Here is a 22134-nt window from a genome sequence, read left to right on the forward strand (position 1 = left end):
GACTGCACAATGAGCCAGACATTGCTTATGCCTCACGGCGATACTGATTTAAATGGTATGCTGATTAGCACGGTGTGGTGGCACTGGTGATCTGGTGAGAAGGTACATCAGGACCACAGAGTGGTGGCTGAATACATGCATACTGTATGAGGAGAAACGTGGAACAAAAGGTTTCAGGGCAGTGGTGTACTTTGCATTATTTTTCCATTTACAGCACGCCAACATATAGCCAATGTTAATGTTGCTCCCAGAATAGGGATGCTGGGGTTCAAGTACACACCATAATATGACACAATTTTTAGGCGCTATAAACTAACAAAGTAATTCAGGTGTTGCTGTGGATGAAAAACAAGTTATTTGACTGACCCGAGCCACAAAAAAAGTTTGAGAGCCACTAGAGTAGAAGTGCACGTATCAAGAAGAAAATACTTTTCCAATCAAGAAAATCCTGGCTTTGCACTTTGAGAAGAATGGAAAAGAATAGAGAGGGGCGACGTGGAGGCTGATGAAGTCAGATTGGCAGATAGATAGATAGAGAGGGAGATGGAGACAGGGACAGCGAGGCGGGCGGGCGGGCGGACAGCCGGAGCTGCTGATGGAGTGAGAGATTGATTCAGAGAGAACTGGTGAAGCTACTGCAGGGTTCAGGTCAATGCCACATACAGTCTTCATTACTCCCCCAGACCATTCATCTGGACTCCTCGTGATGTCTGGCTGCCTGTCTGTCGATGGAGAGGAGAGGGGAGAGAGGATGAAGAGATCATAGATGTGGTTCTCAAAATAGTTTTTTAATGTCACGGTCGGATCCCCAAAAAATATGTATTTGAGCTCTCTCCCTGAACTGCTGTCATAGACTCTGGTTTAACTATTGGAGTGATCTGGTGAAGTTGCGAGTAAACTGTAATTGTGAGGGACAGACGGACGGACGGACGGAGTGACAGGCGGACAGACAGATGGGTAGAGCTGCATGGAAAAGAAAGCAGCAGGCATGACAGCATACCGTAAATGTACGGAAAGCAAGATGACATGATTCACAGTAAATGTAAAAAACAAAAAAAGAATACAGTACAGTGCCGCCAGTCAATAGGAAGTGTGTGAGACATCGCTGTTGAACCTCAGCCAAGTGCACTATACCCCCCTCCCCCTCCCACCCACCCACGCCTCCCCTCTGCCCCCATATAACCAATACAATGGGCTCTAAATCAAAAGCTACTCTATTGCCTTCTATCTCACAGGGGCCCTGTGCTCCACGCACGCACCCACCCACGCGCGCACACACACACACACACACACGCCACACTTGCACAACTTCCAGTCATATTTCATCCCGTGTTATGAAGTGATTACATCCACTGTCTCTGATGTGCTGTCCATTGTATCGTATGGCTCTCTAGACCTGATGGTGTACAGGAGAGGAGACGGCCCGCAGCTGGTTATAGTGTGGATGGCGATGGCGCTGAGAGCAAACAGAAGGCAGGATTCGTCTCGCGGGCGAGGAAATGGAGAGGGGTCGGAGGTCAGCTGTGTGTAACGTCCAAACAACACTCCTCTCTGCCGAGGAGCTAAGAGGGTTCGTTGGATGTACAGTAGATAGGCTCGCGCACGTTACTCAATCATGTACACACACACACACATTGATTCAAGCATAGACATACTGTGAGTTTCCACAGTGCTCAGCTCAGATGAAAAGATAAGGAGAGCGAGAGAGAGAGGGGGAGAGAACCTCTCATAGTGTGCATGTGCATAGTGCGTGTGTGTGTGTGTGCACGTGCGTGCGTGCGTGCATTTTTCATACCAGTGTTGCAGACTCTATTTCTTCCTTTTGTACTGCCATTTGTCCAGCACCTGGGCTACAGTAGAGGTGCATTACCTTTGTTTGGCTCTTCTACATAGACTTCTATTGAATGGGGACAACCAGAAGTTGTTTTCTGCCCCCTCAATATCACAACTCTTCTATTAGAGTCGACTAGGTGGCGAACATGTCGTCTACATTTTCAGGTTGGTCATTTGGTCATGGACCAAAACAACTTAATCTGGCTCATGTACATTTTATTTATTTTCTACCGGTGTAACTGTTTTACATAATCAATACAGGCTGGATTGATTGGTTTGCTGGTGTATGTACTGTACAGTACACGCATGTATGTTTTGCTTTGGCTGACGCATATAGATGTTAGTCTTTGTGTTAATCTGAGGCCATCTTTGGAAACATCGACACCGTCAAAGAGTTTGCTTCATCAAACTCCAGTCCTCTTATCACAATTTACTACAATTATCTGTTTAAAATGCTTTGCGTGGGAGTGCTCCTTCCTGTATCTGTTTAAGTGCATGCCCGGATTAGTATTAAGTGTGCGTGTTTGTGCGTGCGTGCGTGCGTGCGCGAGTGTGTGCGTGAATGTGTGAGCAGCAGGTGGTCAGAGGAATAGCTGAGAATGACCTCATGTTGTGGGCTGTCAGCCGTTCATTTGACATCATCATCATTGCTATCATCACTAACACGTTCATTTGACCTCATCGTTGCTTTCACCACTAAAACTCTTGAGTTGACACATGACACTTTGGTTCATTTGACATCATCATAGTTGCTTTCATCACTAAAATGCTGGACACTTTGCATGTCAAGACTGACCATACGGATATGTATGTCGCTGCTGTCGGGGCAGAAAGTACAGCAGGAACAGAAACATCACAGTAAAGAAAGTCAATACTGCATTATGCCGAATGTAAGATGACTCTGATTATAAGATGACCCCCATTTTTCAAGATGACCCCCATTTTTCAAGACTCATTTGTCAATGAATGTCAAATAGTCTTGTCCCAGGTAAAAATACGATCCAGTTTTTTTAGGATATTTTCATTGGCAAAACAAACAGTCTTATATTCAGCACAATAGGGTATTAATCACATTGAGTGCCACCTGGTGGACAAAATTGTAGCGCTTGGGTGCCACGTGATCAGAGGCATTTTTTACTATGAAGCTGTCCTGTTTGTCGCCATCTTGGATGCTAACAGTAATAGCTCCAATGCTAGCAAGCTAAGACAAGGATCATCCTTGCTCCAGAAAACCCCAATGTTCCAATCGCAATCACCGGATAATTAGAAATGACCTCCGAACATTGGCGATTTGTTCAACACCACGGACAGCACCATAGTTTCTGAGAAAAGAGCGTGCAAAGGCTAATACAGAAGCTAATGGCTATATACAGAAACAGTACTGGCGAGGCCTTAGCAAGCCTCCGTAGCCTGCGTAGCCTCCTCTCCTCTCCTCTCCTCTTCTCTCCTCGTTCTTGCCACGCCTAACTAACAGGCCGCTGGGATTGTTCACACAACGGCACCACTACATTCATTGTTAACCCGACAGGCCAACCTCTCTCTCTCTCTCTGAGGTGTAGTCAACACACGGCTAATCACATTGCTGTACACCACTCATTGATCACTGCTTGTCTGGTGCTGAGCGCACGTGTGCGTGTGTGCGCACACACACGCGCACACCCGGATATATTCCCCGTTGTATGGTGGATTGATGGCTTTGGCTGACAGGCACTAAAGTGTGTCTGTGTGTGTGTTGCCCACAACCCAGTGTATTGTTATCCATGTGCCTGTGCATGCATGCAAGCTGTGAACATCTTCGCTGTGTGAGTGTGTGTACATGTGTGTGTGTGTGTGTGTGTGTGTGTGTATAGTGAGTGGAAGTATGGAGGCAAATTTATGGTGTTATCTTTGCCCTGGCCCAAACTGTGCTTTAATATCCATGAGAGTGAGAGAGGGGGAGGGGGAGGGGGGTGGGGGGTTGGGGTGGGGAGAGGGGGAGAGAGGGAGGGAGACTGGGAGGGATAGAGAGAGTCAATGGGAGTCAGCAGGCATGGATCATGTTGTCAGGAATGGTCGAAGGATTAGACACGGGAGAGCAGGAACACTTGGCACGTCGCTCCCCTTTCTATTACACACATTTTTCATCAGCGCGCCATGAAAGCATGTCATGCACTGTACCTCTGATGCTGTGCGTGTCTGCATGCGTGCGTGTACTTGACCTGATTCATGCTTAGTTGCGCGCTTATGTTGTGCACTGAAAAAATAGCCGCTATACAAGGTCACAGCGTGTGCATGTGTGACGTGTGTGTGTGTGTGTGTGTGTGTGTGCGCGCGTTCGTGCAGTAATGAGCGAGTTCCTCTCACATGAGTGTGGAGGTGGATGGTCACACAGGACATAAATCAGTGAAACATCAAACTGCTCCTTCACGTGAAGCTTTTATGACACTTTCTCATGAACTCCGCCGCAATAAAGTACAGGACCTATTCTCTCCTCGTAGTGCAGACATGTAATGTTGAAGTCCGTTTGCATCTTGTAACTCGTAACTTCAAACTCATCGGAATCTCGCATAGATCAGTATAGATGGATGTATTTGGCCGTGGACCCCCATCTGAAAATGATGTATTTTTTGTGTGTTTCTTTTTGGCAGGGACCCCCAGCTTTGTGTTTATATATTACAAATGTTCCAAACACTTTTTCCCCCCACATTAAAAGTTGGTATATAGTAAATAAATAGTAGTATACAGTAGTATAGTATGTAGTATTCCATTATTCTAGTGATATTTTAGGCATTTAAATGTTTGTTTTAGTTGACTAAATATAAGATTTTCATTTTTGTCAACTAAAACTACAGTTGATTTAGTCGATTAATGTGTATTTTTGGCGTGCCGTGATGCCTGATTCACGCAGGCTGAAAACTATAGCTTCCAAGGTCGATTTCCAAGGTCGATAGAATGTAACTAAAGCCTCCGTCTCAATCGATAGATGATGATGATGATGATAACAACCACAATCAATGCAACTGATCATCTCCTAGACAAAATGCTTTCATACTGCAAATAGAAACACATTGATGTAGTACATGTGTATCCACATTTATACACACACACACACACACACACACACACACACACACACACACAAGACAAATGACGGTTCCATTATGTCTTAATTTCCACACCCCACATTCTGTGTGTGTGTGTGTGTGTGCACCTGCTGCAGCTCTTCGCTGCTTATGAAACACGTTCTTCTGCCTTTGACTTTAATTGATTTGTGGCGACATCTGTATGCAACATGAGCCTCCACGCACACGTGCGCACACACAAATACATATAGAATATGCACTCGTAGACATAAATCTTCATCGTGAACACTTTAGCGTACACCAGTGGTGGAAAAGTCACGACTTCTACAATCTAATCTTCTCCTTCTAAAATAGGTTTTTTTCAATACTGCAATGTAGAAATACTGTTTCCAAGTAAAAATCTTTAATTAAAAATGCACTTGCACTAGGGTAGGTACCCTCACAAAAAACATGCAGTAATCCTGGTCACTAAACTGCCTCCCCCTGGCCAGCCGGGGCGCCTGATGGAAGGGAAAGGAACTCCCCCCTGTCAGGTGTAAAGGAGCAACTTGTAAAGGAGCAACTTGGACACTCAGGCATGAAGGAAGCATGAGTTCAAGTCCGTTGCTCTCCCCTTGTGTAGAGCCCAGGATCACATAGAGCACCGAAGTCTGACGTCACTTTCAGTAGAGGGCGTCAGTCCCCAGGTTCATGTATTTGTTTAGTTGCATTGAAATCCCCATTGAGGCGATTTTAGATCGCCTCATATAACAACTGTGTTTGAAAAATAAACATGTCACCCCGGCCGCTTCACTCATATGGATATGAAGAATCAACTGACTGAGAGAAAACGCTAATGTTACTGCTGCTGAATTAGTTAGATTTTCGCTAGAAGCAGACTGTATCATATGAGTGACTGACTGTTGCAAATGATACAGAGACACCTCCCTAACAATAACGCCGAGACAGCTTGTTTATTTTTGGACCACAACGCTTATAGTAGACATTATTAAGATCACCCCATGTTATTCTCCATAGAGAAATTACTTCCGCAAACCAGGGGAATCGTCGGGATGAGCGAGTTACGTCAGGACTTCGGTGCTCTATTAGATGATTGACACAGGGGTGAAAAATGGGTTACAAAATCGTGGGATAAAAAATATATTAAAAAAAATAAAAATGCACTTGAGTAAAAGTACAAAAGTATTGGCATGAAAATGTACTTAAAGTACCTACTGTAAAGTAAAAGTGCTCATTGTGCAGAATGTCCCGTTTCAAGTTTTCAAAATGTATACAAAGCTTTGGAAAATATCACATCTACAGTGTGTCACATTGCAACACATTGTAAGCTTGTGGATTAGCCGCAATTAAGTGGTTAATATGTTCTGTAATAATAATCAAAATCTACAAAGTATCTGGTAACTAAAGTTTTCAAATAAAGTAAAAGTACAATATTAGTAGAAGGGATGTAGCTCTGGTCCATGAGTAAGGCTATGGACCAGAGCTACATCCCTACCTGCTTTCTCTGCACCATTTAAAGATGGAGTGCCACAATTTTTGTATTTTTCCAGCTTTTCATGTGTCTATGGGGTGACAGTACTTCATTAGAGACCCTGGAGTCGTTTTTATGTCCAATGGTGTAATAACTTTGTATTTAGGGTTTCTTCCTGGAGGCTGAACCCTTGACGGTCAAACGGGCCAATGAAGTAAACACGGATAGTGTGACGTAAAAATATTGCACGCACACACGCACCTCCCCCTCTATACATATTTTTTAAATACAACAACCTCTGTGGGCGGAGCTGCCTGCCACATACACACGTGTGAACTGAACAGCGCAGCCAGTTTGCTTTTGCTGCTCTGTGTGTGTCTAACTGTGTGGCAGATTTTCAAACAGTCATTTCACACATTACCAGTTCACTGCAGAGCAGACTGTTTTTCGTTAGATTGGAAGCAAGTAAATGTTCACGTCGGGTCCTCAGGAAGGAAACCACAACAAACCAGTCTTATAGCCTACCTGCTCTGCTGTATAGTTGCTCTTGTTGTTCTCAAGGAGTAGGTTGTTTCTTTTATAATCACAGTGGTCGGGCTTTGATACAGAGTGTAGTGTCACAGTGTGCATTCTTGTTGGCTGTTGTAGTCAATATGTATGTAGGTCCTAATACTTATACGAGGCTGTAAAGTCAAGAATTAGAAGTATGTTGTGTCGCGCTGGATGTCATGTTGCCATGTCTGGCTATTACAAGCGACTTGGGCTTGTTTTCATATAAGTAACTTTCAGGGGAGATGTGTTTGACTTGACCAATGATTCATGTGAAGGACCCTCAGATTAATATGTTGTTAAAAGGATTGGTGTTGTTGAAACGTTTTCATAAATATTCACGGCAATTTCTGTGACTTATTTTTGTGGACCTGGCCGCTTGTTTCTTTAAATCTGGCGACTTTTGCTGAAACTCAACGCAGTCAGATAAAGGACAGTTTTAATGCCAGGGTGCTTAGCTGGAGGAAATCAATAGCCTACAATATATTGTAGGCTAAATGATCTATCAAACTAATTGTTTCTGCTGTTAAACTATGATCGAATTGGATGATGAGCTGAGCTGATTGCGACAATAGGGTCAATATAATTGGAGGAAATAAATAAATGATTATAAAAAATCAGAAAAAACAGATCTGATATGGTATGGATGCATGGATTATATGCCTATACATGGATGGTGGCAGTATAAGTGCATAATGGTGCCTATACGATATCTCAGAAATATTGGAAGTGTTCACTTCTAACATTCACAAAAACATGAGTTTTTGTTACATTACAGACACCAATTTGCCATTTTGTAAACAAAAGGGCAGAGCCATGGGCTGTCCTTTTATAAGGAGGGGGAGGGACTAGGACAAGTGGGTGGTCTTAAAGGAGGAGGCGGAGGGACTGGATTAGGTGGGTGGTGCTATGGTTAAACTCACGCATACCTAATGAACTGGTGGGTGTGTCCACATAAAACCATCATTTTAACAAATACTGTACACTTTTTTGAAAAAATTATACCTCATATACACCTAAATACACCTGATGATCATGTTTAAGTGTGGAAAAAAATCACGGCACTCCATCTTTAAGGCCGTTTCCAAATGTTAAAATGTAAAAGACCAATATTATTATGAAGAAAACAAGATGGTAAGACAGCTAAAACAAATAGAATAAAGTTTACCTTCAGAAAAAGCGTTGTTTATGGCTTCTGAATGTAGGTCTTTTAACATGTAATGTCTATGGAGTGACGTCACGTCAACACCACTAGGTCTGGAAAGGGGTTGTGAAAGGGGGCGGGGAATGGCTGTGAGATAGGCCTATATGCACACTGCAACAACTACAGGTTTGTTCTGCAGTTGGGTCTTTAATGTGTCTGGTTATGGTGGCCAACTGAATGAGTCGGGTATAACCTCAAAAAGTTACTTTTCAGGGTTCATATTAAAAAGTAACAAAAGTGGAAGTGCAGAGCCTCAAGCTCCAGTCCCGATCTTGTGGATCTGCTATGATTGATGCTGTTGCACGTGAACCTGTAGGCTGGCCCAAAGCAACGATATAAAACATAGCATCTCCGTTTGTCAGAAAGCTCTCATCTCCGTATTTCGTCTTTGTTTCTCCGGTTGTACAATTCACTGCCCTACTTCGTCATGCTATGAATGAATGAATAGTTTATTTCGGTGCTGTACATTTTACATGGTAATCATTTGCATCATTTGCATTTAAGTTTTACAAAGAGGTGGCACCGAAAAGGTCTAGGCTGAAGCCGAAGCTTATTTTGCCATGCCTATCTAGTGTCACACAGTAGTTGTAACAATCTACCGATCTATACAGAGCTGTCTATTTGCAATTTGTGCTCTTTGTGATTAAAATTTTCAGTGCGAAAGTGAGTGTTTTACTGTTTACTGCAACAATGTGAAACCCTAGAGTGTAAACTGAACCCTGGCTGCAATGCTGAGAAAAGTTTAACTTTCTCAGTGTGTGTGTGTGTGTGTGTGTGTGTGTGTGTGTGTGTGTGTTTGTGTGTGATGTATTATAAGAGTGTGTCAGGTCGCAGATGACGGACGACTCCACCCTGCGTTCTCAGCTGTCCTATACTATACTGTACACCAGTGGTTCCCAAACATTTTCATGTCAAGGACCCCTAAATGGACATTTATTAGCCCGCGGACCCCCACTTGAAGAGATATGCCAGCTGATTCTCAACCTGTTTAATTTCAAGAACCCTGCAGTTTGACATGAATTAGACTACACACACACACACACACACACACACACACACACACACACACACACTCACTCACTCACATTATCTCTCTCTCCCTCATTTGGAGATGATATATTCTCTTTTTTTCTTTTAATGTGGGCCAAATGTTGAAGATGATCTGTTTTGTACGTGTGTGTGTGTGCGGTGCCTCTGTGCGTGCATGCAAACCCTCAGATGTAGCGGTGTATAGCGGCATGTTAATTTGCCCGCAGCGCTCCACACACGCATATGGACATCATCGTTTCACCATTCATGTATTCTAATTGCTCTCCACCTGCTATGATAATCAGGACTTAAAAAATGGGCAAATCTCCATTTTCAATTAAAAGCTCCCACTCGCCTGCATGCATGCGAATGAGGCTAGAAACCTCTTATCTCCATATTATAACTTTTTATGTTTTCTTTTTCAGATTCACCTACTTCATCATATTTCATTGTCACTCAGAAATCGCTAATATAGCCGATCTGCAAGCTCAGAATGCGCCTCGATGCGACTCGTTTTAGCTTGTAGTTTGTTTGGCTATTTTACGGCACTTTCGAATTTGAATCCTGAGATTGAGAAGCAACCGTTTTGGACATATGAGGTTTCCACCCAACAGAGACGCGTTATGAAACACATAAAAAACTAGTTCTGCTCTGGCTTTGTTCTTCACACTCTTTGTTAACACCGTTTCAGATGTCTTTCCGTTCAGGAGAATATACACACTGTGAAACCCTCTGTTCACTTAACTTGAGAGAATACTAATGGTATCCATTTGTAAGTCGCCAGTCGACTTTAAGTGCTCCACTCTATGACCTAAAGGTCTCCGACCAACTGCCTATCAGAACGGAGCCCTTTTCAAAGGACAAACTTCAGACCACCATCAAAGGGTGGCTGTGTCTCAGGAGGTAGAGCAGGTTGTCCACTGATCCGTAGATCGGCGGTTCAAATGCCGGCTCCTCCTGTCCACATGTCGAAGTGTCCTTTGGCAAGACATTGAACCCTACATTGCTTCCTATGAGACGGTGCCTCGCATGGTAGCTCACCACCATTGGTGTGGGAATGTGGGAAAAGTCAGGACGCTGGCGTCGACTGTTCGCCGCTTCACCTCTCAATGTATGAATGAATGGACCATTGTAAGCACTTTGAGCACTTGGAAAAGCGCTATAAAACGCTATTTATAAAAACTCCTGGACCTGACGGTATTCCTGCCTTCATCGGGAAGCATGAATTATTTTGAAGAGCTCCTCATGTTCTGCAACGTATAAAAGGGCAACAAACCCACCGCCTTCTCCATACCTCATACCTTTACCCAAGAAAGGCGACCTCCAGCAGCCTGGGAACTACAGAGGTATGCTTTATGCTTGTCAGCCAAAATCTACAATTCTCTTCTGCTTAACCACATAACATCTCAAATTGACCCAGTTCTCCGCAGGAACCAAAATGGTTTCCGTAGAAAAATATCAACTCTACCACAGATCCTTGCTTCCTTTACTCCTAGTACAAATGGGATCGGTTCCATTTGTGTACTCTCAAAGTTACAAATGGATACATTCGAGAGCGGATGTAAATTATCTTTTAATTGTTCAAAATAAGTCTCTAATAATAAGCTCTCTATTCCCCTGGCAATCACCGTTACAGATTGTTTGTTCATTAACCTCCTCTAGTATCTCGGCTTTTCAGCTAAACTGAAACAAAAATGTCCAGGTCGGGATACCGATCCCAGCCAATCAGGAGAGAGAGAACTCCCAGAGAGACACAGAACGGACAAACGAGTGACATCTGAAGCTGATAAACGATTTTTGTGGGGATTCCTACTCCCTCATCGTCCATTTCTTCATGAGTGAACGTGTGTGTGTGTGTGTGTGTGATCTCCCTGAGGAGATCATTAGCACTGGAGCAACTCTCGGTCAATACTGTACCTCCACACCCGTCCCTCCCTCTCCGTGTGTGTGTGTGTACAATAGAGCGGTAAGACATTTGCTCCCAGTTTACACAATAAATGTCCCACAGCATCCAAGTAAATGAAAAGAAGGGTACGGTCATCTGCATCAGTTGTCCCCAAACACTGGTTCGGGACCCATTATTTTGTGAGTAACGGACACATTTGTTTGGGTCCCTTTATTTTTGGTTTCCTACATTTAATTTTCAATTAATATATACATTTATAAAAATACTGTCCTAGAGCTTCCGTCTCTGCGAGTACCTATAGGTGGTGTCATTTTGCCTGGATGTACCCGTTTCAGAGGGGTGTGGTTGAGCCTTGAGGGGCGTGGTTTAGCCTTCTTCCCTCCCCACTGTAATTCTGTAGGTGGACAGTAGGTGGCAGGGCTGAGCAACTATTGACTGGCTGCCAGCTGGCTGGCTTGTTTACATCCTTTTGCAACAGAGTGACGTCATAGTTATGACGTGAGTGTCAAGGCAGGTTAAAATGTGGACAGAGGTCAACTTTTGGGTCATGATGACGTCACTAAACATTTGGCCAGTATAGGGTATTCACGTCTTCAACGTTGGCCAGCCGCCCTGGGGGCCTGATTAATGCGTGAGAGCCAGGGTTCGTTCCATGCCTGGACCCTCAATGGCACAGACTGACCTCTGTGTTTCCCTGCTCTGCTTCAGGGAAATAACCAGGTCACTGGGTTGAACTGATACCAGTAGTGATGCTGAACCATAAGCCAACAAACCGTGATATTCTGTAGTGTTAATTTAACTCTGAGCATTTCGATGTATTATGTGGTCCATTGTGTGCAGTGGTGGAACGTAACTACAGTAAGCACAAGTACTGTAGTAATGTGACGGTTAGGCGTAGTGGTAAATTGTCATCCTCTGGAACCCCAAACGATGCCCAGACATGTCAGAATGAAGCAGCATCTGTAATGTGACGGCTGTGTTCCGTGGACATAAAACGCTGTGAAGCAGACATGTGAAGGACACACACACACACACACACACACACACACACACACACACACACACACACACACACACACACACACACACACACACACACAGAGCAAAGTAGGCGTGATGATTTATGATGGACACAACCTGCAATGGTTTTTATCTACATAACTGTCAGACGCGCGCACGTGTGTGCTTGTGCGCGCACGCATCCGCCCGCGTGCAGAAGCGGTAATGGAATGTAATGCTATTTGCCTCACACACACAACGGTGATTGTGATGAATAGTGCACGTACAGAACTTTAACTCTAAAGCCTTTATTATCATCACTGTGCTGTTCCATTCTCCCTGGCCTGGCACACAGTCAGTCCATCCACATCCTGTCTGCCACGTGTACGTCCTGTCTGCCTGGTAGAGCGCTTCCTGCAAATGGCTCTCATTCATCACACCGTGCTCCACATTAGGACGGATAGCGTCGCTGTCGTCGCAGCAGAAACCTCTTATCTCCATGTTTTCACTTTTGGTGTTATCTTTTTTGTTTGTTTTTTGGAAAATTAACGCCCTACTTGATCATACCAACTCAGTGGCCTTGTGGTTAGAGTGTCCGCCCTGAGACTGGGAGGTCGGGGGTTCAATCCCCGGCCGGGTCATACCAAAGACTGTAAAAATGTGACCCAGTGTCTCCCTGCTTGACACTCAGCATCAAGGGTTGGATTTGGGGTAAGTCCCTGCGACATACTAGCGTCATGTCCAGGGGGTGTACTTGTACATCAAGCTGCCTCACGCTACAGAAACAGGACAGGCTCCTGCCCTATGGGCCTCATGGCTCGACAAGGCTACTTACTTACTTGATCATACTGCAACTGCGTCACACAAATGCATCAAAAGCGGCGGATCCGATTGCTTGAAATGCGGCTTTTCCTGTTTTCTAGCTGCTGATGTATTTAGAATTGGAACCCTGAAAACGTGACTGTTTTGTGAGGTTTACACCCGACACAGATTATATTCATTTAAACTACACACGATCAAATGTTGTCCATGAGATTCCGTTTTATTTCTTATACAATGATCTTCTCATCCTTCTAGATTTTCTTTATTATGAACATTTATGTGGCGATGCTTATATGTTGAAAATGGGCGAACGGTTCATTTTTAATAATGAGATGTATAAATAGGAAGTTCCCAGATGATAAAAAAGTAAACCCATTTGTTTGTCTGTCATTTGTTAAGTGTTCCCCCATAACACAGATGAATCGGACCAGTGCCACCATATCAAAGGTTTCACTGGGCCGTAAAGCGGTCTGGAATACGCTTTCCACTCAAACAGAAAGAGTCACTGTGACTTTTGTGAAACTGCAGCCATTTCCCAATCCCTGCATGGGAAATGTGTGATTGGGTCTCATGAGCGACAGCGTTTTACTCTGTTGGGTTGTTCCTTACTTTGTTTTCAAATGTGCTTAATTGTTTACAGGGGTGGACAAAGTATAGGCACAACCAGTGTTGATTTTGACGTAGATTTTGAGCATAGTCGTTTGCGTAAAATTCAGTTTTAGTCGTCTGAACATTTTTATCTTTATTCTGACTCTAGTTCTAGTCGACTAAATATCATAAGATTTTAGTTGACTAAATCTACAGTTGATTTAGTTCAATAAAACTTATTTTGGCGGGCCTTGATGATGTAGTAATGGCTGATTTTACACTTGGTTGCATGCTATTTTCAGAGTGCAACGCACGAGCGCAACCAAACATATAATGACTTATCTTTTAGTTCTACTGGATCTCATAGCTTTATAGTTTTTATTTAGTTTTCGTTTGTGAAAAAAGGCAGTCAACCAACATTTTTTTTAGCTGACGGGAATCAACATAACTCCAGAACGAGTCAAAGTACTAGGCTACAGATATGGACAAAAATATGCGAAAATTGTTTTGTCAAATTTGTACCGGAATTACTGAAGTACTTGCTGTTATAGATACTGAACTATTCAAAATACAGTACAAAGCTCCACTACTCTATGTAGCTTTCCTCTTCTACCTGCAGATTTGAAACCGGTTTCCTGAGGTCCTGCTTTTTTGATTCAGTGAAAAATAAATCAATACATCAATAACAATAATAATATTAACTAGATAAAGTGCCAATCGGCACAGGTCTCCACCAGGATTCTTCCTCAGCCTAGTGGGAATATGCGTGCACAGTTTCATCCCAATCGGACGCTGCGTTGAGGAGTTGTGGCCATTTGCTACTCCTGGAAACTGTAGGAGCCAATCGTGGCCAATCAGGATGGAATATGAGAAATCAAACAAACCTGTATTGATCACATGACTATGGAGATCATGTGTAGCGATTTGCGTGAAATTTGGATAAAATGTGAAGGAGTAATAATAGAAAATGTGTTTTACATATGTCGGCCTCCTGGTGGCGCTATAAAGAGCAGATGTGAAAAAGGTTTTTCCTTGGCCTCTAGGGAGTTGGCATACAAAGTTATCCACAGATCCGTGCAGTTAGAGGTAAAAACACTTTTCGGCCAGTTATAGCGCCACCTTGAGGCTGAGTTGAAATTGTTCATGTGGCATTTCGTCCTCGGCCTAGTGGGAATGTGGGTGCACAATTTCACGGAAATCACGCGATGTGTTCATGATTTGCAGCATTTTGTTTGAAACTGAGCACTCCTGTGAATTTTGGAAGCCAATCTTAACCAATCAGGATGGAGTCTGAGAAATCTGAAAGACCGGTTTGGTTGAATGGCTCTAGAGAGACTGTGTACCAATTTGCGTGATGTTTGGACAAAATCTGTAGGTGTACTGTGCAAAAACTTGTTTTGCACAAAGCGGCCTCCTGGTGGCGCTATAACAGGCCGTTCTGGAAAGTTTGGGGCAGAGGTTCATGGTTGGCATCCAGGGAGTGTGTGTGCAAAATTTGGCATCGACCGGGTTAACGGTGGCCGAGATTAGCTGCTCACGGACGGACGGACGGACGGACACACGGACGGACACACGGACGGACGGAGTGCAAAACATACTCTCCCCCATGCCTTCGGCTGGTGGAGACAATAATTTGCAAACGGCTAAATAAAGGGTAGGCCTATTTATTAAGACGGATAATTCTGACTCACTGAATAATCCAATTCTTTCCCCAATAACGACAGGGCTAACATATGGCATGAGTGGTTAATCTTGTTTTTCCTGACTTTTACAGCCAAAGTCAAAGTGCAGTCCCAGTCCCACGCTGGCTTTAGTTTAGAGATTATTCCCCACGCAGAGAAGGGATGGTGTCATTTCTCTCTTATTCCCTGCTCCTTAATCAATAGCGCAGCATCCATGAAGTGATCTGTAAAGTAGTGGCGTTCCCACTGCAGACTGTTCTGTCATCCGCTCGCGCTGATAAATGTTTCACGTACCGCTCCATCTCTCTCCCCGCTATCACCGCGGGACTGCTCACAAGACCGATGTCGTTTCTTACATTCCCCGCGAGAGAATGCCGTTGTCGATGACTACCCACAAAAAGTAAAATGAAAACATTTAACAAAATAAAAACTTGTAACCGTTGGAAGAAGTACACTGGATGTTTTACTTAGTGAGAGTAGCAATGTAAAAATATACTCTTTTACAAGTACAACTGACATAACTATAAGGGGAACCGAGTAACAGTGGTGGAGACTTAAACTAACTACTTAACTATTTTGAGGTACTAGTACTTGAGTGTTTCCAATTTCCAATACTTCTACCCCACTACATCTCAGATCCAAACATTGTACTTTTACTCCACTATTTGAAAACTTTAGTTACTTTGTAGATTTGGATTAAACGTTCATTAACTTCAACCCATATACATTTTGTCCATTTGAAAATAGCCGATCTACAAGCGTCGACACATTGTGAGCTTTTTAATAGAGCGTCGCAGTCCCGCCTCCTTTCATAACGACGACAGGCCCGGAAGAGAATCCACCATACATTTTTCCCATAAATATTTATTTAGACATTTAAGCCATGACAAATCATGACAATAAACACAATTCTTTGGGCCAATCAAACAATTAGAAAGAAGAACAAAGGGCAGGGTACAACTTATTTTTTTTTCTTTCTAATTATTTGATCGGCCCACAACATTGTGTTTATTTATAAATGTCTTTAAATAAATACTTTTTGAAACATCTATGGGGAAAATTATTGGGGGATTCTCTTCCGGGACTGTCGTCGTCATGAAAGGAGGCAGGACTGCAACGCTCTATTAAAAGCTCACAACATGCTGTGAGCTTGTAAACCTGCTATTTTCAAATACACTTATTCAGAGTAAAATTCAAAATAAGCTGTAACAAAGGTTTTCAAATAATTGTAGTGGAAGCAAAAAGTCCAATATTTGCCTCTGAGATGTAATGGAGTAGAATAAAGTACCTGTAACTCTAAGTACCGTACTTGAGTAAACGCACATAGTCACTGCTTCTGTGCGAGAACAGTGGCGTCGAATCTCAAACGGGAAAAAAAAGAAAAGAAAAAGAACGTTAACTTAAAAAAATATATAGAAAACCATTATGTGAAGAATGCTAAAGCAGCTGTCCCCGCAAAGCGTCGGCACTAGCTGTCCACTCTGGATTTACGACATCTTCCCGCGAGAGACGAAACTTTAGAAGCAACACAACGATGGCAGCTGTGTCATTCTGATGTCACGGACCTGGGAAGCATGCAGCGCAGGGGCTCCGCAGCGCGGTGGAATCCCTAGGTATGGGGTTTCTACGAGCAGGAAGCCACAGCTTCCATCGCTTGTGTGTCTGTCTGCTACAGAAACCTGGGCCGACGCATAACAGCTCCCATGTGACTATGGCTTCCGTCCTTATTGGGCCTGGCTGGAGGGAGGCACAGGGGCTTAAGGGGGAAGAGAGATTTTTGGGGGCCCGTATTGTGGGGCTATATGTGGGACATCTGTATCATTCCAATATATCATCCTCATTCAGTGTTTTTCAACCCTTTTCAAATCAAGGCCCATTATTTATTCAGCATTTGAGCTAGGGATGCACCGATCCGGCTTTTTGGCATTCGATACCGATTTCGATACATGGGGGTCCAGTATCTGCCGATACAGAGTACCGATCCGATACCCTATGTCTAATGTATAATGTAATGTATTTAATACATTATTATATATATTATATTATATATAATAATATAATATATATTATTAACACGTGGATTAATAATATTGGTCAACCACGGCGATTTCTGAGGGTTTAACATTCTAAGTACAAATAAAAGCTGTGCAGTATTATGCACTTTCATAGTTTTAAAAATGTTTATTATTTGTATTATTATTATGCCTATACTTATTATAATAATAATTATTATTATTATTTTAGGTTTATAATCCATAGTTACTATGTATAATATTATTATTATTATACATAGTAACTATGGATTATAAACCAGCTAGGCTAACATAAAAGGAAAGTTGTAAAGCACAACCACAATTGAATTTCTTTCTGATGATAGTCAACCACATCATTTTGGTTTCTATTCCTTATTTATAACTCTAGTTAATGTTCTATTCAAATATTATTCAATGCCAGCATTAGCCCCATATGTTCCCTCTCCCTACGCACATTCTGTAGCTACTGTGGGCCAGCATACTCAAACTACTATTATTATTTTAATATTCGGAATCCCTGCACGCACACACACACACACACACACACACACACACACACACACACACACACACACACACACACACACACACACACACACACACACACGATCCTGTTGCTGCAACGTTAGCTTGCTAGCCTAGCAGTGTTGTGTTTTTGCTACTGTTGATAGCTTTAGCAGCTATCGCTAACATGAGGAACAGCAACAACAAGTAGGATGTAATTGAATGGGGGCTTTGGCAACTGTCCTCTTTGGCTCTCCGTGTTCATCGGATTATTTATCTTACATAAAGAAATACGAGCGACCTGTTAAAGAAGTTAAGAACACAGCGGGGGGACAGAAGTGACAGAACGAGACAGATAGTGTAGAGCGCAGTGTCAGTGAGCGGTGACTGTGAGCGCACTAGCGCAGCCCCTCTCCCTCACCTCAAGGCTCAGGAGGGAGCGGGCTGAGGGAGCCTGGGGGCTGTTTGAATGTGCACTGGGCAGACAGGACTCACAGGAGCATGTCTCAAGTTACAACGGGAGAACGGAGCGGCAACTGGATCGGATAATGGATCGGCCCATTGCCACCGATACCCGATCTAGAATTTTAGCTCCGGATCGGTGCCGATCTCCGATACGAGTATCGGATCGGCGCATCCCTAATTTGAGCAACGGCCCACCATTTGATGAGATTTAGTCTCTCAGACCCAAAACTAAATATGTTGTCGTTGTTGGATAGGATTTTGTCCACAATTCCATGTTGATGAAAATAACAGTTTTTGTACATTCTCTAATTGTGAAGACTGTAGACTTATTGTAAATTAATTAATGCAGATGTTTAACGATAATTTAACTCTTGGTCCATTTGTTTTCATTTTACACTCTCAAGAGTAAAATATCTAATAAGGGTCCATTTGTTTACCAACTCTCTATCATTTACTGTAGCTGGGGACCACCTGGAACCCCCCAAGGACCACTGGTGGTCCCCAGACCGCTGTCAGGGCAGAAACCTCTTATCTCCATATTCTATGTTTTTGTGTTTTTTGTTATACCCTATGCCTTATACTACTTAATGCCCTATACTACTTGATTATAGTACAGCATCACATAAACGCATCACAAGTATCAATCCTGAAAAGTAGCAGTTTTGGACATAATTAGGCTATGAGGTTTCCGACCGACCGAGACGATAATATGCAAGCAAGGATTATTCATTAAACTCTCTCATCCCCACCTTCCTTTTCCTATACTGCAGGTGAATTTCGATAGCGTGCTGTTTCTTAGCAATATGAAGTGCGCTTGAAAACCATTTGTGGTGTTTTTTCCCTCCGTCCGTCCGTCGATGGCTAATCTCGTAAACCAGTGATCAGCGCGAAGGTTTCTTGTGCACTGCACACTGGCAGAAGTATGGCCTTCTGACCTCAATCCCCTAATATTCTTTTTCCATATTTGATTAAAGATCTACTGTGTGAATATCTGACCATTAAGTGAATTAATTGATTATTTGTGCGAGGCATCTACGGGGACATCTACGGGGAATCATCAGCGCCCTGTTATTACCTGTTGTCTCTGTTTGCTGCATTATATACCAAAGCAACAAAGATTTAACTTTATTACAGCTATTTACTCAAAATATAAATATAAGCTGGGATAATGCTTACATAAATGTGGTTAAAACAACCCTCCTGTAGTATAACATAATAGTATAATACCATATTCTATGTATCAATCAATACGTTATTTCAGACCCAGGGAGATCCATATCACAGATAAAATACATACCGGTACATTATAAGAATGGAATAACGGTGTACATATGTACTATACATAGGCTACTTTATTTTCTATTATATAATACATAATATATTTATCTTTATTCCTCTCTTCCTGAATTGACTCATCTCTGATCTCAACTCTGGTTGATTATTTCCAGGAATTTGTACATACATGTTAGTTCCTTTTTTATTTTCAGCTTGGCATTAGTTTGTGGTGAATCAAGTTTTTTGACTGTCTGAATCTGCATTTTTTGCAAAAAACACACGTGTACTACAACATGTGTTAAACAGTAGATGTACAGTATAAAGTGTGGTAAACAGATCATGTAGTATAAATCGTGGTTCGGTTTGACGTGAGTTGATTCAGAGGTAGACGTGCCTACACTCAGCATGGGGGTCTCTTTATCCGCATACAGTACACGTCCTGAAATAAACGTTGCATTGCCAGTTTTTGCCACATGTCTCAGTCACTCAAAGACGTTTGTGCTTTGAGTTCCCATAAACATGTACAGGTACAATAGACCCTAGATTGTGTGTAGTTGTTGTTTCTGTTACGCATGCAGTTGTTTTAAGTGTTGAATGTTTAATGGAAACAAGCCTTGCTTTTTGTGTGAAACAAAACAATAATTTCCAAAAAGAAATGAAGAAAAGTATACAACATGAAATACTGTATGGACATTGGACACCAACAATGTTGAAGAAACTTGTATCAAATATGGTGGAAAAACATGCGCACATTTTGTTATATAATAATAATAATAATAAACTTGATTTATATAGCACCTTTCATACATAAATGTAGCTCAAAGTGCTTTACAGAGCAGAAAAGATAATAAAAATAAAAGCAAAACAAAACGGCATTAAAACAGGCATGCGGTTAAAACAATAGGACAATAGCGCAGTGTCAAATCAGGAGAAGGCAGTGGTACAAAGATAAGAACAGATAAAGCATATGGCTGTAGAGTAACGGTCATTTATTTCCAGTGTTGGGCATCGTTACTTTCTAAAGTAACGTCGTTAGGTTACTGGATTACTGCCCATAAAAAGAATCCCTTACCGTTACAGATTACCATTTTAGAAAAGTAACAAGTTAGGTTATTTTCCGTTATTTTCCGTTACCCGACAATTAAAACCCATTTTTTAATGCTTGCGCAAGTTGGTTACATTGTATTAGGCTACTGCCTACCGTCATTTCGCCGCATTATCACGGCCCGGTTAAAAACGAGAATGATACACACCATGAACTGACCATAGACAATATATCCCCTTTACAGCTCTCTCTTTATTAACGAATATAAGTCGCCACAATCGCCAGCCTATACACGTAGGACTGGACAGAAAGAGCTAGTGCAGAGAGTACAGACAATACCATAAGGCTGTTGCGCTGCGCTCTGACGCCCTCTCCACGCCGCACCGTGGCGCATGAACAACAATAACAACAACTCCACGTGTACCCACGACGACCCACGTATGAATTAGATAGTTTATAAGAAATGGCACGGCGGCCATCCTTGCAGGCAGTGACAGTAACATAATGAGAATCCTGTAGGCTGTGTAACCTGTTCATTTTCAACAGCCTGTTGATGATGAATGATACTATGAAACTTAACAATTCATTTACTAGTAGGCTACTACTACTCACCTAATGACGCCGCCACGGAGGATATTCCATGTTTAACGTAATTCCAAAGTGTTTAGCCTACATTGTTTAAGTCATAGACGCATGCGGTTTTTATGAACGTTGGCTAAAAGCATGTTGTTTTTATTATTCCACTACCACCCGGCACCACTACCACTGTCATGTGGTAGCTGGAAACAACCGAAACAACTTCCTCTTCCTCTTCAAAATAAAAGCTGCATGTAACAATACTTTTATTTCTTAAGTGAACTACAGGATGTAGTAGACGCAGGCTGTGTAGTACATGGTATAGTGGGCTTGGAAGGATAAATCACACAGAAGGCAGGAGAAATAAACTCCGCAGGCAGTCGGGGCTTTATTATTTTTAAATCTTGCCAACAGAATGAACAGGGACACATTATAATAACGGGATTACTTTTTTGGAAAAGTAACTAAGTAACTAACTACTATATTGCAAAACTAACTAGTAAGTTTATTCCGTTACCAATAAAAGTAGTCCGTTACATAACGTCGTTATTAATAGCGCCGTTACACCCAACACTGTTTATTTCTCACACAAGCATGCAAGCACACACACACACACACACACACACACACGCACTAGGGTTGGGTGACGATACGAATCTATCGTCAATCATGATTTGGATGAGTCTATCGCCGATTATTTTTATTATGTGATTTTTCAGGACTATTTTATTTTATTTTTTATTTAGAATAATAATGCTCAATCTTATCCAAAATTCAACTCTTCGAACGTATAGTCTGTACAAGTGTGAGCAAAATGCAAATCAATTTGGGCCAGCAGCCGCCGGTAGAAAGCCCTCCTCCCCTTGTAATGGTATGCTCCTGCCCAAGAAGCAGCCCGCACTCCCTGGTCGCAGGCTCGCAGCAGCATCGGGGTCTGACACACCAGGCGCGATTTTCGGATTTCAGATTTTTTGCGGCGTTTCTCCATCAGTTTTCCAAGAGATTCGTCCAGTGTGCAACCACCTTTACTGTGGAGCAGGCTACATGTTGCTGTGTTTACACTGTCACTCCAGTCCAGACCCAGTTAAATA

The sequence above is a fragment of the Protomyctophum parallelum genome, assembly GCF_964188405.1.
Source record: "Protomyctophum parallelum genome assembly, chromosome: 11".
NCBI classification, from domain to species: Eukaryota; Metazoa; Chordata; class Actinopteri; order Myctophiformes; family Myctophidae; genus Protomyctophum; species Protomyctophum parallelum.